At 44.6% G+C, this 14,055-nt stretch overlaps 1 pseudogene; it reads left to right on the top strand.

Moving 5' to 3' along the window:
- Positions 1 to 3,035: 3,035 nt before the first annotated feature.
- Positions 3,036 to 4,535, top strand: LOC139038487 (casein kinase I pseudogene; annotated as a pseudogene).
- The last annotated feature ends 9,520 nt before the right edge of the window (positions 4,536 to 14,055 follow it).

The raw sequence follows: 14,055 nt of genomic DNA, 5'->3' as shown, positions 1-14,055 counted from the left end.
TGCCTGGAGAATTCCATGGACAGAGGAGCCTAGCAGGTTACAGTCCATGGGGACACAAAGAGTTGGACGTGACTGAACGACTAACCACACAACACAATCTTGTGATTAGAGGCTGGGTGCTTTGAGGCACCTGACATCAGTCTGGCCTCTGAGGAAGGGAGAAGGGACTAGAGACAGAGTTGAATCATGTGGCCAATAATTTAATCAGTCATGCCTACATCATGATATCCCAATAAAAACTCTGGACATCATAGTGCAAGTAAGCTTGCCTGGTTGGCAATACTCAGTATATTGTCAGTATATTGTCACACACCGATGTACCCAGAAGGTGAAACATCGTGACTCCTCAGGGAGAGGACATGGAAGCTTAGTGTTTGGGATCCTCCCTACGTACTTATTCTTTCAGCTTGATCTAATTTGTATCCTTTGTGCTATAATAAAACTGTTGTTATAAGTACAGCATTTCCTGAGTTTTGTGAGTAGTTCTAGCAAATTACCAAACCTAAGGGGTGGTGTGAACCCCAAAGTTTGTTACCAGTTGAGCAGAAGTGAGGGTTGTGTGGGGACCCCTGAACTTGCCACTGGCCTCTGAAATGAGGGCAGTCTTGTGGAGGACTATGCCTTTAATCTGTGAAGTTTAATTTAACTCTGGGTGGTTACTGTCAGAGCAAACTCCGGGAGATAGTAACTGGCAGGGAAGATTGGTGTGCTGCAATCCATGGGGTCACAAAAAGTCAGACACAACTTAGTGACTGAACAAAAAAAAAAGTGTCAGAAGCCATTGCAATATTCTTTCTCCTTGGGCTGGATATCTGACTTGTCTGACTGTGTGCTGCATTCAATCAACTAGCAAAAATAGATTGAGCAATAGATGAATTAACTATAATCCCTGCTCTCAAGGAGCCTGAAATCTAGAACAAAAGGAAATTACAATAGTATATGTACTCATAGAATGATGTACAAAGTGTACCATCAAGGGAAGATGAATTGCAACTTATGGCTAGAGGGCAGTTGAAGAGAATTTTGTAAAGGAGGTGATCTCTGAGCTGACTTTTGAAAGATGGATAAGTGTTTGTCTCATACAAAGAGAAAAGCATATTCTAGTCCACAGGGAGCACACACGCATAAGCACAGTGGTGAGAAAAGATACCGTGTGTTCAGAAAAATCCAAGCTCATCTGCATTGCTGGAGCACAGTATGGGAGTGAGAAGCGGGAGGGGAAGGCAGTAGGTCTAGAGAGGGAGGAAGAGGCTTCATATTCCACACCAAGATGCTGGAACTTTATCCTGGAAGTTTCTCGCCGTGCAGCCCAGGGTCCAACCATCAGTGAGTAATGTTTAACAAGTAATCCATTTAGGGAATGACTGTCCTACGTGATGAGCAGAAACTTGCCTTAACTTGCATTTTGAAAGATCATGGTGGCCACCCAGACCAAATGTTACAGAGATTAAACTTGCAGCTGAAATCAAAGAAAAATGATGGATCAGTCAGTCAGTTCAGTCGCTCAGTTGTGTCTGACTCTTTGCAACCCCATGAATCGCAGCACACCAGGCCTCCCTGTCCATCACAAACTCCTGGAGTTTATTCAAACTCATGTCCATCAAGTCGGTGATACCATCCAGCCATCTCATCCTCTGTCGTCCCCTTCTCCTCCTGTCCCCAATCCCTCCCAGCATCAGGGTCTTTTCCAATGAGTCAACTCATCGCATGAGGTGGCCAAAGCATTAGACTTTCAGCTTCAGCATCAGTCCTTGCAATGAACACCCAGGACTGATCTCCTTTAGAATAGACTGGTTGGATCTCCTTGCAGTCCAAAAGACTCTCAAAAGTCTTCTCCAACACCACAGTTCAAAAGCATCAATTTTTCGGCAGTCAGCTTTCTTCACAGTCCAACTCTCACATCCATACATGACCAATGGAAAAACCACAGCCTTGACCAGATGGACCTTTGTTGGCAAAGTAACGTCTCTGCTTTTTAATATGCTATCTAGGTTGGTCATAACTTTCCTTCCAAGGAGTAAGCGTCTTTTAATTTCATGGCTGCAATCACCATCTGCAGTGATTTTGGAGCCCAAAAAAATAAAGTCTGATCACTGCTTCCACTGTTTCCCCATCTATTTGCCATGAAGTGATGGGACCAAATGCCATGATCTTAGTTTTCCAAATGTTGAGCTTTAAGCCAACTTTTTCACTCTCCTCTTTCACTTTCATCAAGAGGTTTTTCAGTTCCTCTTCACCATAAGGGTGAAGTTTCTCTTCTGCCATAAGGGTGGTGTCATCTGCATATCTGAGGTTATTGATATTTCTCCCCGCAATCTTGATTCCAGCTTGTGCTTCTTCCAGCCCAGCGTTTCTCATGATGTACTCTGCATAGAAGTTAAATAAGCAGGATGACAATATATAGACTTGATATACTCCTTTTCCTATTTGGAACTAGTCTGTGATGGATAAGATTGCAAAAGTAAAAACAATTTAAAAACACTGACTATCTATCTGAAAAAAACATGAAGAACTTCCATGCTAATTTTGGGATGAAACTCTGTAACCAGAAAGGTAAGTCAAAAATGAGACCTACAAAACTGCTTATGATCTGAGGGCACTTGCCAGGAACACGAGTGACCGCAGTTGTCAGCAACAGACCTGCAGAGAGAGGAGTGAGCTCACTGACAGTGAGGTGTCTGGGGAGACCTTTCCCACACTGTGCTGAGATCCAAAAGGACTATAATCTCAGACAAATGTAACCAGATCTCATCCTGCCTCTCCCCCCAAAAACCTCTGGAAACTTCACAAAGGGTTGTTTCAGTGATTTAAAAAAAGAGAGAGGCCCACAGTGCTCTGCGCTGTGAAGAAGCGGCTCCCGGGGACTGGGGGCATTTTGTGTTGGTTGGAGCCGGAGCAACAAGATGGCGGCGTCGGCGGAGTGACGGGGTCCCTCCGGGCGGGAGCCGGTGGCAGTGGTGGCAGCGGTATCGCCACCCTAGCTTCACCGCTCCTTTTCCAGCCCGCGACGTCGCCGGGAAAGCGAGGCAGCGGCGGCCGCCAGAAACAAGTGGCTCAGTCTGGTAACCGCGAGAACTCCTTCAACAATCTGCGGCCCGGCCAAAAAACCTGACAGCAGCGGTGATCAGGTTCCCCTTGGCCGATTCTTGGCCCTGTAACGCCGAAGGAGATCCATTGTTTTCTGTTTCCTGCCGCTCTCCACAGCCTTGTTCCGTGGTCGAGCCCTAGAGGCCTCCATCCTCCCTTTAGAGGTGTCGGGGCTTAGCCCCAGCCTCCATCTTCGTCTCTCAGGATGGCGAGCAGCAGCGGCTCCAAGGCCGAATTCATTGTCGGAGGGAAATATAAACTGGTACGGAAGATCGGGTCTGGCTCCTTCGGGGACATTTATTTGGCGATCAACATCACCAACGGCGAGGAGGTGGCAGTGAAGCTAGAATCCCAGAAGGCCAGGCATCCCCAGTTGCTGTACAAGAGCAAACTATAAGATTCTTCAAGGTGGGGTTGGCATCCCCCACATACGGTGGTATGGTCAGGAAAAAGACTATAACGTGCTAGTTATGGATCTTCTTGGACCCAGCCTTGAAGACCTCTTCAATTTCTGTTCAAGAAGGTTCACAGTGAAAACTGTACTTATGTTAGCTGACCAGATGATCAATAGAATCGAATATGTGCATAAAAAGAATTTTATACACAGAGACATTAAACCAGAAAACTTCCTAATGGGTATTGGGCGTCACTGTAATAAGTTATTCCTTATCGATTTTGGTTTGGCCAAAAAGTACAGAGACAACAGGACCAGGCAACACATACCGTACAGAGAAGATAAGAACCTCACCGGCACCGCTCGGTACTCCAGCATCAACGCACATCTTGGTATTGAGCAGAGTCGCTGAGATGACGTGGAATCATTAGGATATGTTTTGATGTATTTTAATAGAACCAGCCTGCCATGGCAAGGATTAAAGGCTGCAACAAAGAAACAAAAACATGAAAAAATTAGTGAAAAGAAGATGGCCACACCTGTTGATGTTTTATGTAACGGATTTCCTGTAGAATTTGCCATGTACTTTGAGCATTGTCGTGGGCTGTCCTTTGAGGAAACCCCGGATTACACATACCTGAGGCAGCTATTCCGCATTCTTTTCAGGACCCTGAATTACCAACATGACTATGGATTTGATTGGATAGTGTTAAAGGAGAAAACAGCACAGCAGGCTGCCTCTTCAAGTGGAGAGTGTCAGCAGGCCCAAACCCCCACAGGCAAGCAAACTGACAAAACCAAGAGTAACATGAAAGGTTTCTAAGCATGAATCAAGGAACAGAAGAAGCAGAGCAGATGATCGGAGCAGCATTTGTTTCTCCCCAAATCTAGACATTTTAGTTCATGTGTACACTAGCCAGTGGTTGTGGACAACCATTTACTTGGTGTAAAGAACTTAATTTCAGTATAAACTGGCTCTGGGCAGCATTGGTGATGGATGCTGTGTCCTGAGTTGTAGCCGCTGTAATTGTGAATATTAACTGAGATAGTGAAACATGGTGTCAGTTTTCTATTGCATTTTTTCAAGTGGAAAAGTTCACTAAATGGTTGACACACAAATTGGTGGAGAAATTGTGCATATGCCAATTTTTTGTTAAAATCTTTTATTTTGAACTATACTGCTGTGAGATCTCATTTCAGAAGAACGGCATAAACAGTCTTCAGCCACAGTTGTGGTGGTTGTAAATGCTCACAATTGTGCATTCTTAGGGTTTATCCATCACTGAGGTTTGCAAGTTGTTCACTTAAAACATTCTTAAAATGGTTGGCTTCTTGTCTGCAAGCCAGCTGATACGGTAGCAACCAAAGATTCCAGTGTTTGAGCATATGGAAGACTCTGCCTGCTTACCTGTGCTAGAGACAACAGTGTCTTAAGTGAAGACTTAAGAAAACTTAGTGAGTACTAGATTATCCTTAGGACTCTGCATTAACTCTATAATGTTATTGGTATTTAAAAAAGCGCATATTTGTCACAGAAATTTAGTTAACATCTTACAACTGAACATGTATGTATGTTGCTTAGGTAAATGTAATCACTGTAAACATCTATATGCTCTGGGATTTTGTTTTTATTTTGAAATGGGAGCTTTTTTGTTTACAAATTCATTAAAAACTATAAACTTAAAAAAAAAAGAGAGAGAGAGAGGGAACAGAAAAGAAGAAAAACAGCTATTCTTGGGTATATGTAGTCACAGACAGCCCTCTTAGAAATTCGAACCTCATTCTGTACAGCCTGGATGTTGAATCACTGGGTCTCAAACCTTGAACCTTGCTCTAAGGTGTTCTGACTGATAGCTCATCTCAGGAGAAAACACATCAAGCTGAGACCTCAGAGCACTAACACAGATACTTTTTCAATAGAAATGACCAGAAAAGAGAGGGTGTGGAGAAAAGGGAACCCTCTTACACTGTTGGTGGGAATGCAAACTAGTACAGCCACTATGGAGAACAGTGTGGAGATTCCTTTAAAAACTGGAAATAGAACTGCCATATGACCCAGAAATCCCCCTGCTGGGCACACACACTGAGGAAACCAGAAGTAAAAGAGACACGTGTACCTCAGTGTTCATCACAGCACTGTTTACAATAGCTAGGACATGGAAGCAACCTAGATGTCCATCAGCAGAAGAATGACCCAGAGGGATGGGGTGGAGAGGGAGGTGGGAGGGGGGACTGGGATGGGGAATACATGTAAATCCATGGCTAATTCATTTCAATGTATGACAAAAACCACTGCAATGCTGTAATTAGCCTCCAACTAATAAAAATAAATGGAAAAAAAAAACAAAACAAACAACAAAAAAAAAAACAATCATGATACAAATTTCTATGTCCCCATCACTGTCCACAGGATAAAAGCATATTTATGTTAGGGGAAAACTGAAGAATGTGGCAAAGTGCAAACAGTTCAGTTACAATGGTAAGACCTTTGACGTTTCTCTATTTTCTAAAGTTTCTCTAATGTTATATTAAAAAAAAAAGGAGTACAATAAAAAAAAAAAAAGAAAGTTGTGGTACATATATACAATGGAATATTACTCAGCCATTAAAAAGAATGTATTTGAGTCAGTTCTAATGATGTGGATGAAACTGAGCCTATTATACAGAGTGAAGTAAGTCAGAAAGAAAAACACCAATACAGTATATTAACGCATATATATGGAATTTAGAAAGATGGTAATGACAAACCTATATGCAAAACAGCCAAAGAGACACAGATGTAAAGAACAGACTGTTGGACTCTGTGGGAGAAGGCAAGGGTGGGATGATCTGAGAGAATAGCACTGAAACATGTATATTGCCATATGTGAAACAGATCGCCAGTCCAGGTTCGATGCATGAGGCAGGGTGCTCAGGGCTGGTGCACTGGGATGACCCTGAGGGATGGGATGGGGAGGGAGGTGGGAGGGGGCTCAGGATGGGAACACATGTACACCCATGGCTGATTCATGTCAATATATGGCAAAAGCCACCACAATATCGTAAAGTAATTAGCCTCCAATTAAAATAAATTATTTTTTTAATGAAATGACTGGAAAACAAAGATTAGCAGGCATACAAGAAAACAAGACAACCTGAACACAAAAAAGAACCATCAAAAAATCACAGATCACAGGAACAGATTCACAAAGATTTCAGATAGTGGAATTATTAGATCTGGTTTATTTTTTAAAAAAGAAAGAAAAAAAACTCTGATGACGTGTTTAAAGAAATAAATAACAACACGCATATAGATGCACGGAATTGTTGTTTTTGTCTTACAGTCACTTGGTTGTGTTGACTCCTGTGACCCCACGAACTATAGTTCCCCAGTCCCCTCTGTCCATGGGTTTTCCCAGACAAGAATACTGGAGTGGGTTGCCATTCTTAACCACTGAGCCACTGGGGAAGCCCACACATGGAATAGGAAACTCTACAAAGTAACAAGCATATTTGAAAAAGAAATGAACTTCCAAAATGAAAAAATATACAAGAACCAAAACAACAGTAATAATGGTTGTATTTGGCTGTGGGTTGGACACATCAGAAGAGAAAATTAGTGAACTGGAAGAAATTGTGTACATCCTCTAAGTCAAATAGAATCTTGTTTTCCTGGACTTTAAAACAGAATTGTTCCCTATTCTTTCAGTGGAATTCTGGCACGTTTTCAGGTTCCCTGGTGGCTCAGAGGTAAAGAATCCGCCTGCTAATGCAGGAAACGCAGGTTTGATCCCTGAATCAGGAAGATCCCCTGGTGAAGGAGATGGCAACTCACTCCTGTATTTTTGCCTGGGAAATCCCACCCATGGGGTCGCAAAAGAGTCAGACACAGCTTAACAACTAAACAACAACATGGCAAGTTTCCACAGGTTGAGCTGCTCTTTGTAAAGCATATGTGGGTAATTATTATCTCTGCTTCTTCATAGAAGCTGTGATTCTCAAATTATTTAAGGTGGTGGTTGACTGCACCCATACTTTTGGTCAGCAGCTCAAAGAATGAGGCAATTCATCCTCCTATGAAGTAGACATCCGATCTCAACACTCAACCCAGAACTCTGAAAGAGTGAAAATTTGCCATCTCTGGCAGGTGGAAGTATCAGGAGGTCCTTGATGAATGCCTATTAGGTCAATTTGATAATGTTTTCCTTTTTGATTAAGAAGCAACACTTTTTTGTGTCTTCGTATCACCAGTATCCCGTGTCTGGGACGTTGTATGTTACAGAAGTCAACAACTCTCCTCCCAGCGCCATGTGGCCCCTGGAGGGCTGGGGAGATTTATCTGAAGTTTCCATAAGCAAAACTGCAGTAAGAACCTCCTTGTCCTTTGTTAATTGAAAATAAACTACTGTCTTTTGGAGAAGGACACAAGCCTCAGAGTCAAGGCTGTGTTTTGTCACCCTGCTTATTTAACTTCTATGCAGAGTACATCATGAGAAATGCTGGGCTGGATGAAGAACAACCTGAAATCAAGATTGCCAGGAGAAATACCAATAACCTCAGATATGCAGATGACACCACCCTTATAGCAGAAAGTGAAGAAGAACTAAAGAGCCTCTTGATGAAAGTGAAAGAGGAGAGTGAAAAGTTGGCTTAAAACTCAACATTCAGATAACTAAGATCTTGGCATCCAGTCCCAACACTTCATGACAAATAGATGGGGAAACAGTGGAAACAGTGACAGACTTTATTTTCCCGGGCTCCAGAATCACTGCAGATGGTAACTGCAGCCATGAAATTAAAAGACGATTGCTCCTTGGAAGAAAAGCTATGACCAACCTAGACAGCATATTAAAAAGCAGAGACATTACTTTGCCAATAAATGTCTGTCTAGTCAAAGCTATGGTTTTTCCAGTAGTCATGTACGAATGTGAGAGTTGGACTATAAAGAACGCTAAGCACCGAAGGATTGATGCTTTTGAACTGTGGTGTTGGAGAAGACTCTTGAGAGTCTCTTGGACTGCAAGGAGATCCAACTAGTCAATCCTAAAGAAAATCAACCCTGAATATTCATTGGAAGGACTGATGCTGAAGCTGAAGTTCCAGTACTTTGGCCACCTGTTGCAAAGAACTGACTCATTGGAAAAGACTCTGATGCTGGGAAAGATTGAAGCGGGGAGGAGAAGGGGACGACAGAGGATGAGATGGTTGGATGGCATCACCAACTCAATGGACATGAGTTTGAGTAGGCTCCAGGAGATGGTGATGGACAGGGAGGCCTGGAGTGCTGCAGTCCATGGGGGTCACAAAGAGTCGCACATGACTGAGCGACTGAACTGAATCGAACTCAACAAGCCTCCAAGGGCTGCTATGGAAACCCACTCACTAGAGGATTTGGCAACTGCTTACACATTTTCATTTCACCTACAGCACGATGGAATACAGGCAAAGAAATGCCCAAAGTATAAAAGTATTTATTAGCAGGGGACTACATGTGTGTGTTGCCAGGTATAGGCTCCAACTTTCTTCTTGAGGATGCCCAGCTGGAATTTCCAGGGGTTAAGATATCCTAGGGGCATCATCACAAATCAGCTCTGAAGACTGACCAAGAAGAGCATGGGACGCACCCTGCGGGAAAGTGAAAAGAAAGGGTAAATTGTGTAAGAAGTCACTGGCTTCTGCCCCTCAAGAAATGAGGAGGTTCGGGTCAGGACCAGGGCAACCAGAGGACTCCAGGGGAAAACTCATCTCTGATTCACCTTCTGCTCCACTTGCAAAGCCTTCCGTCAGTTGCTGAGATTTTGGAACCATTTTCCTAAAACAAAAGAAAACACTCATATTGCCAACTCAGAGGGAGAACAAAGGGCTGGATTAATAAAAGCAAAGGAGGTGGAAAAATATCTTTGGAGAGGAGGGCAGAGCTTGACCATCTTTTTTATTCTCCCAGTTTCCAGGTTCCAAACCTCTTGGCTATATTACTATAATATTCAGAGCTGGCAGGAAAACGAGTGTTAGAGCAATATTTCTACATTTCAGGGAAGGAACTGAGATCCAGCCACATGGATGAGTGACTTATCATAAGTCATTAGTGACAAAACCCGACCCAGGACCCAGGCTCCCTGTACTGACCCAACCTTGCCTCAATTTCCCAGAGCCCAGCAATCAGCAAGTTCTACAGGGTCTCATTTCCCCATCCTTTCCCTTGCCAGTGCTACCACAGGGGCGTAGGCCCTTATGACCCAAGACAAAGGAAGAAGAAGGTCAGTTCTGTGCTAAGCCCTTGGCAAACATGCATTTAATACTTACAACACACTGTGAGTTGAGTAATGATTCCTGTCTTGCATATGAAGGAACAGAGGCTTGGAGACTAAGGTCATACAGCTGGTGAGTGACAGAATTGAGATTCACACCCTTTATTCACCTGACTCCAGGTCCACACTCATCACCTCAGCATCTCCTCCCTCCCAAGGCGACTTCAGTGGCTTCCTACTTGGACCCCTGTACTTATCGTCTTCCCATTTCAAGCTTCCTCCAATCTGAAGCTGCTGGAGAAGACTCTTGAGAGTCCCTTGGACTGCAAGGAGATCCAACCAGTCAACCCTAAAGGAAATCAGTCCTGAATATTCACTGGAAGGACTGATGTTGCAGCTGAAACTCCAACACCTTGGCCACCTGATGTGAAGAGCTGACTCATTTGAAAAGACCCTGATGCTGGGAAAGATTGAAGGTGGGAGGAGAAGGGGACGACAGAGGATGAGATGGTTGGATGGCATCACTGACTCGATGGACATGAGTTTGAGTAAACTCCAGGAATTGGTGATGGACAGGGAGGCCTGGCATGCTGCAATCCATGGGGTTGCAAAGAGTCGGACATGACTGAGTGACTGAACTGAACAATCTGAAGCCAGATTAATCTTCTTAAAACTTGCTTTTAATCAATGTCACTCCAAGCCTCTTATCTTGTCCACCATCTGGTCCAACTACCGTGTCCAGCCTGCCTCCCAAGGCTGGTACTTGCTGCTCTGTGGGTGTGTTTCTGCATGCCTCATTTGCCCACTGCCTTCCCTCTACCTTTTCTTCTTCTCAAAACACCAGCATTGGTTCCTTTATATCCTCAACACTAACTGAATGCCTACTGTTTCCTCTGCAAGGTTTATTGCCAAGGGACAGTATAACTCAGCAGGCAAAAGACAGACTGGAACAAGTTGCCTGATTTGAATCCTGACTCCACTCAATATGAGCTGCATGACCTTGGGCAAGTTTCTCAGCCTCTCTGTGCCTCAATTTCCCAAAACACAGACGGGATCATGACGACTCCTACTGAGAGGATTAAATTAGTTAATATACATAAAACTCTTGGAACAGAATAACAACTCAATAAACAGGAGCTGGTCCGAGCAGTAGTGGCAGGTACCCAGCACTGAGCTAGTTGCTAGGACACAGAAGTGAATAAACCACAGTTGGACCCTTTGCTCCCAGTCTGGTGAGCAAGGTGGGCATGTCCACCAGGAACCACGGCCCAGTGCTCTTGCTGCCGTAATAGGCAAGCACAGAGGCCTGGGCGAGGTGTTAAGTACCTGAGGTAGGGTGGTAAGGTTTCAGGAAAGAAATTATGCTTTACCTCGAAACTAAAGCATAGGAGTTCTTCTGAATACAGAGTGATGGTGTAGGAGTGACATTCAAATAAACATGGCAAGACCATCCAGGGGCTGCAGGGAGGATCCAGAGGCTGGGACAGAGTAGGCCTCATCCCATGAAGATTTTATGCCATTCTGAGACGCTTACGCTCAAGACTGGAAGCAGAGGAATGCCCACCCCAGACCATAATGATCCCAGCTACTTCTGACCTGGTCAAGAACATGTATTGCCAGTTTAACTGATATGACTCATACTTGCTGTCTATCTTATTTCTGAGTACCAAGCAGCCCACACAAGCATTTCTGAGAAGCTTTGCTATGCCGACCCACCAATGGCCCCTTTCTGAAGCCCCTCTCTCATCATCAACAGGGTGATGTGTTTTCCACCAGGTAACTCGTCTACCTTGGCCACAGCTGATCGGACCAAGGACTAGCATCTGACTTATAGGCATCTGACCTCTTGACTGGCCAGTACCCAAGAATGGGTGCCCAGAAACAAAACCAGGGTCGGTGCCATTTCATCAGGATGCAGACTGCCCAAACAGAATTTCTCTCTTAAGGAAATCTGAACGTGAAACATACAGAGAGGAAAACAGACATAGAGGCAATGGAAATGGGAAAACACCCTTTGGAAAAAGCAATAAGGGCCTTCTTCCTGGTGGTCCAGTGGTTGAGAATCCATCTGCCAATGCAGGGAATGCAAGCTCCATCCTTGGTCCAGGAAGATCCCACAGGCCCCAAAGCAATGAAGCCCATGGGCCATGACTACTGAGCCAGCACTACAGAGCCCAAGAGCCACAGCTACCAAGCTTAGGAACCACAATGAAGAGTGGCCCCTGCTCACCACAGCTAGAGAAAGCCCGTGCATAGCAATGAAGACCTGGTGCAGCCAAAAAAATTTAAGAAATCTCTCTTGTAAAAAAGAAAGAAAAAAAAAGGCAGTAAGCAGAAGCCATGCATCAGCCAAACCTACAAGGTAATGGCACCGTATCAAACACAGAGCACAGGCGAGGGAGTCAGCAATGAGATAAGCCATGTGATGCACTGCACTGTGGCCCAGTTCCCAAATACGCCTGGTTTTCCCGAGTTCAGCAGTGCCATGGATTAAGACAGTTTTCTGTTTTTCTTTGTTCCCTAAGCATCCTCAAATGAAACCACAAAGTACTCTAGGTGAGCCTCTTTTCCTTGGAACCTGAACGAGTCTAACTTTACAGGAACAAGTCTTTTTTTGCCCAACAGGATGGTAGGTCCCGGGAGTGCTTTCTCAAGGAACAGTCTGTGCTTTGGCAGAAAAACCGGAAGGTGCATGACTTATTCAGAAAGATTCCCAGGATTTTCCTAACAGAAAACGTGGACAGCCTGTGAGGAAAGCGAGGAGACAGGAGAAGCCTGGAGGAGCCAGATCCTAAACGGTCCACCACAGCAACGATTCTGTGTCTCATCCTGAAATTATGTGGCTCTGTTTAAGGCATTAGAAAAGGAAGAATGTTATGGTCAGGTTTGAGATTTCTGGATGAGATATCATTTTATCCAACATACACTACTGTCTCCAGTGGAGGTAGATATAACATTTATGACTCAAAGGAACCCACTTGAGGAAAGATGAACTACACTGACACGACCTTGAAGGAAATTCAACTTTCCAGGTATATTCACGTGACCAAAAATGTAAAACAAAGAAATTTACACAAATTACATACTCTCTAGTGTCCAGACAAAGGAAGCCACGTGAAAGAACAACCTCAACAATTATTCCCTTGGGACAGACACATAACACACAGGAAGAAGACTCAGAGCTGGTGGGGGCTTCTCTAATGTTCTGTGATGTTTCTCTGGGGGAAAGCAAACAAGAGTGATTTCATGGAAAGTCACCCTGTGAATGTCTTATCTACTTTGTCCTGGTCTGAATTTCCCAATCGCCTGCTTCTACCCGCCACAGTAGGACACTGGAAGTGTCCACAAGGACTCTGGCTGCCAGAGATAAGCAGACGGCAGGACACAGGGAGCAGCGGTGAAAACTCGGACTGGAGTGACCTTCCGGGCTCGCTCTGGCTTTAGGACCCCAGCCTCCATCTGCCGGCGTGCCATCTCCCCTGCTTCCCGCTTACCTTCTCTTTCCCTCTCATTGATGCCTTCAAATATCCCTGTGTTCCGGGAACAGTGGTTATGCTACCAATTCAAAGAGCCACCGCTTCAGAGGAGAGGGAGCCTGCCTCCATCCCACTCCGGGTCCCCGCTGGCTATTTGCAGAAGTTCTTCACAAGCAGGGAAAAGGCCTCCGCGAGTGATGCTCGCTCCATCACCATAGGTTAATCAAGGCTCTCTGTGCAGATTCCTCCGCCATCTACTCGCACTGCCTTCTCTCTGAGACTTGGCAGGGAAACGCACGCTGTTTTTCATCCTAACTCAAAGACAGCGAGGTTTTTCATACCTGTACAAGTTGGGATTCAAAGAAGTAGCGCGGGATGAAACTGAAAGAAAGAAAAACAGCGAAGGCCCCAAGCTGCGACTGGTAACCAGCTTCCCTGATGGGGCACTTCGGCCGACGTTAGACTGGAGAGCCCTGCGTCCTCTTTTCTTTACAGGTTAAATCCTGTCAAATTTGATCCAGCTCCAACCCAAACTTGTCTCTAACAAAATGATTGTTTTCTAAGCCCCAGCTGCTGGCAGACTCATTTCAAGACATATTCAATATAAGGGAACAGCAATATAAGGTAAGATGTTTAAGAGGGGTGCCTTAGACTGAATTTTCCCCTTGTTCTCTGTTCCCTTCTATTCCTCCCCCACTTCTCAGCACTGTCTTTCCATTCTTGGCCTTTGTTAAGTGCACTCTTGGGGCCTCATTTCTGCTTCATTGTCTAGACGTCTGTTCATCTTTTCCTGCTGCCCTCGCCTTCATTATTTACCCTTCACTCTCTTTTCGTCGTATTTCTTCTTTCTCTCTTTTCCCTTTCTTCTGGC

Source organism: Odocoileus virginianus, chromosome 15 (genome assembly GCF_023699985.2).
Source record: "Odocoileus virginianus isolate 20LAN1187 ecotype Illinois chromosome 15, Ovbor_1.2, whole genome shotgun sequence".
Classification (NCBI taxonomy): Eukaryota; Metazoa; Chordata; class Mammalia; order Artiodactyla; family Cervidae; genus Odocoileus; species Odocoileus virginianus.
Note: the sequence above shows the minus strand (reverse complement) of the source record. Positions and strands in the feature narration are given on the sequence as shown.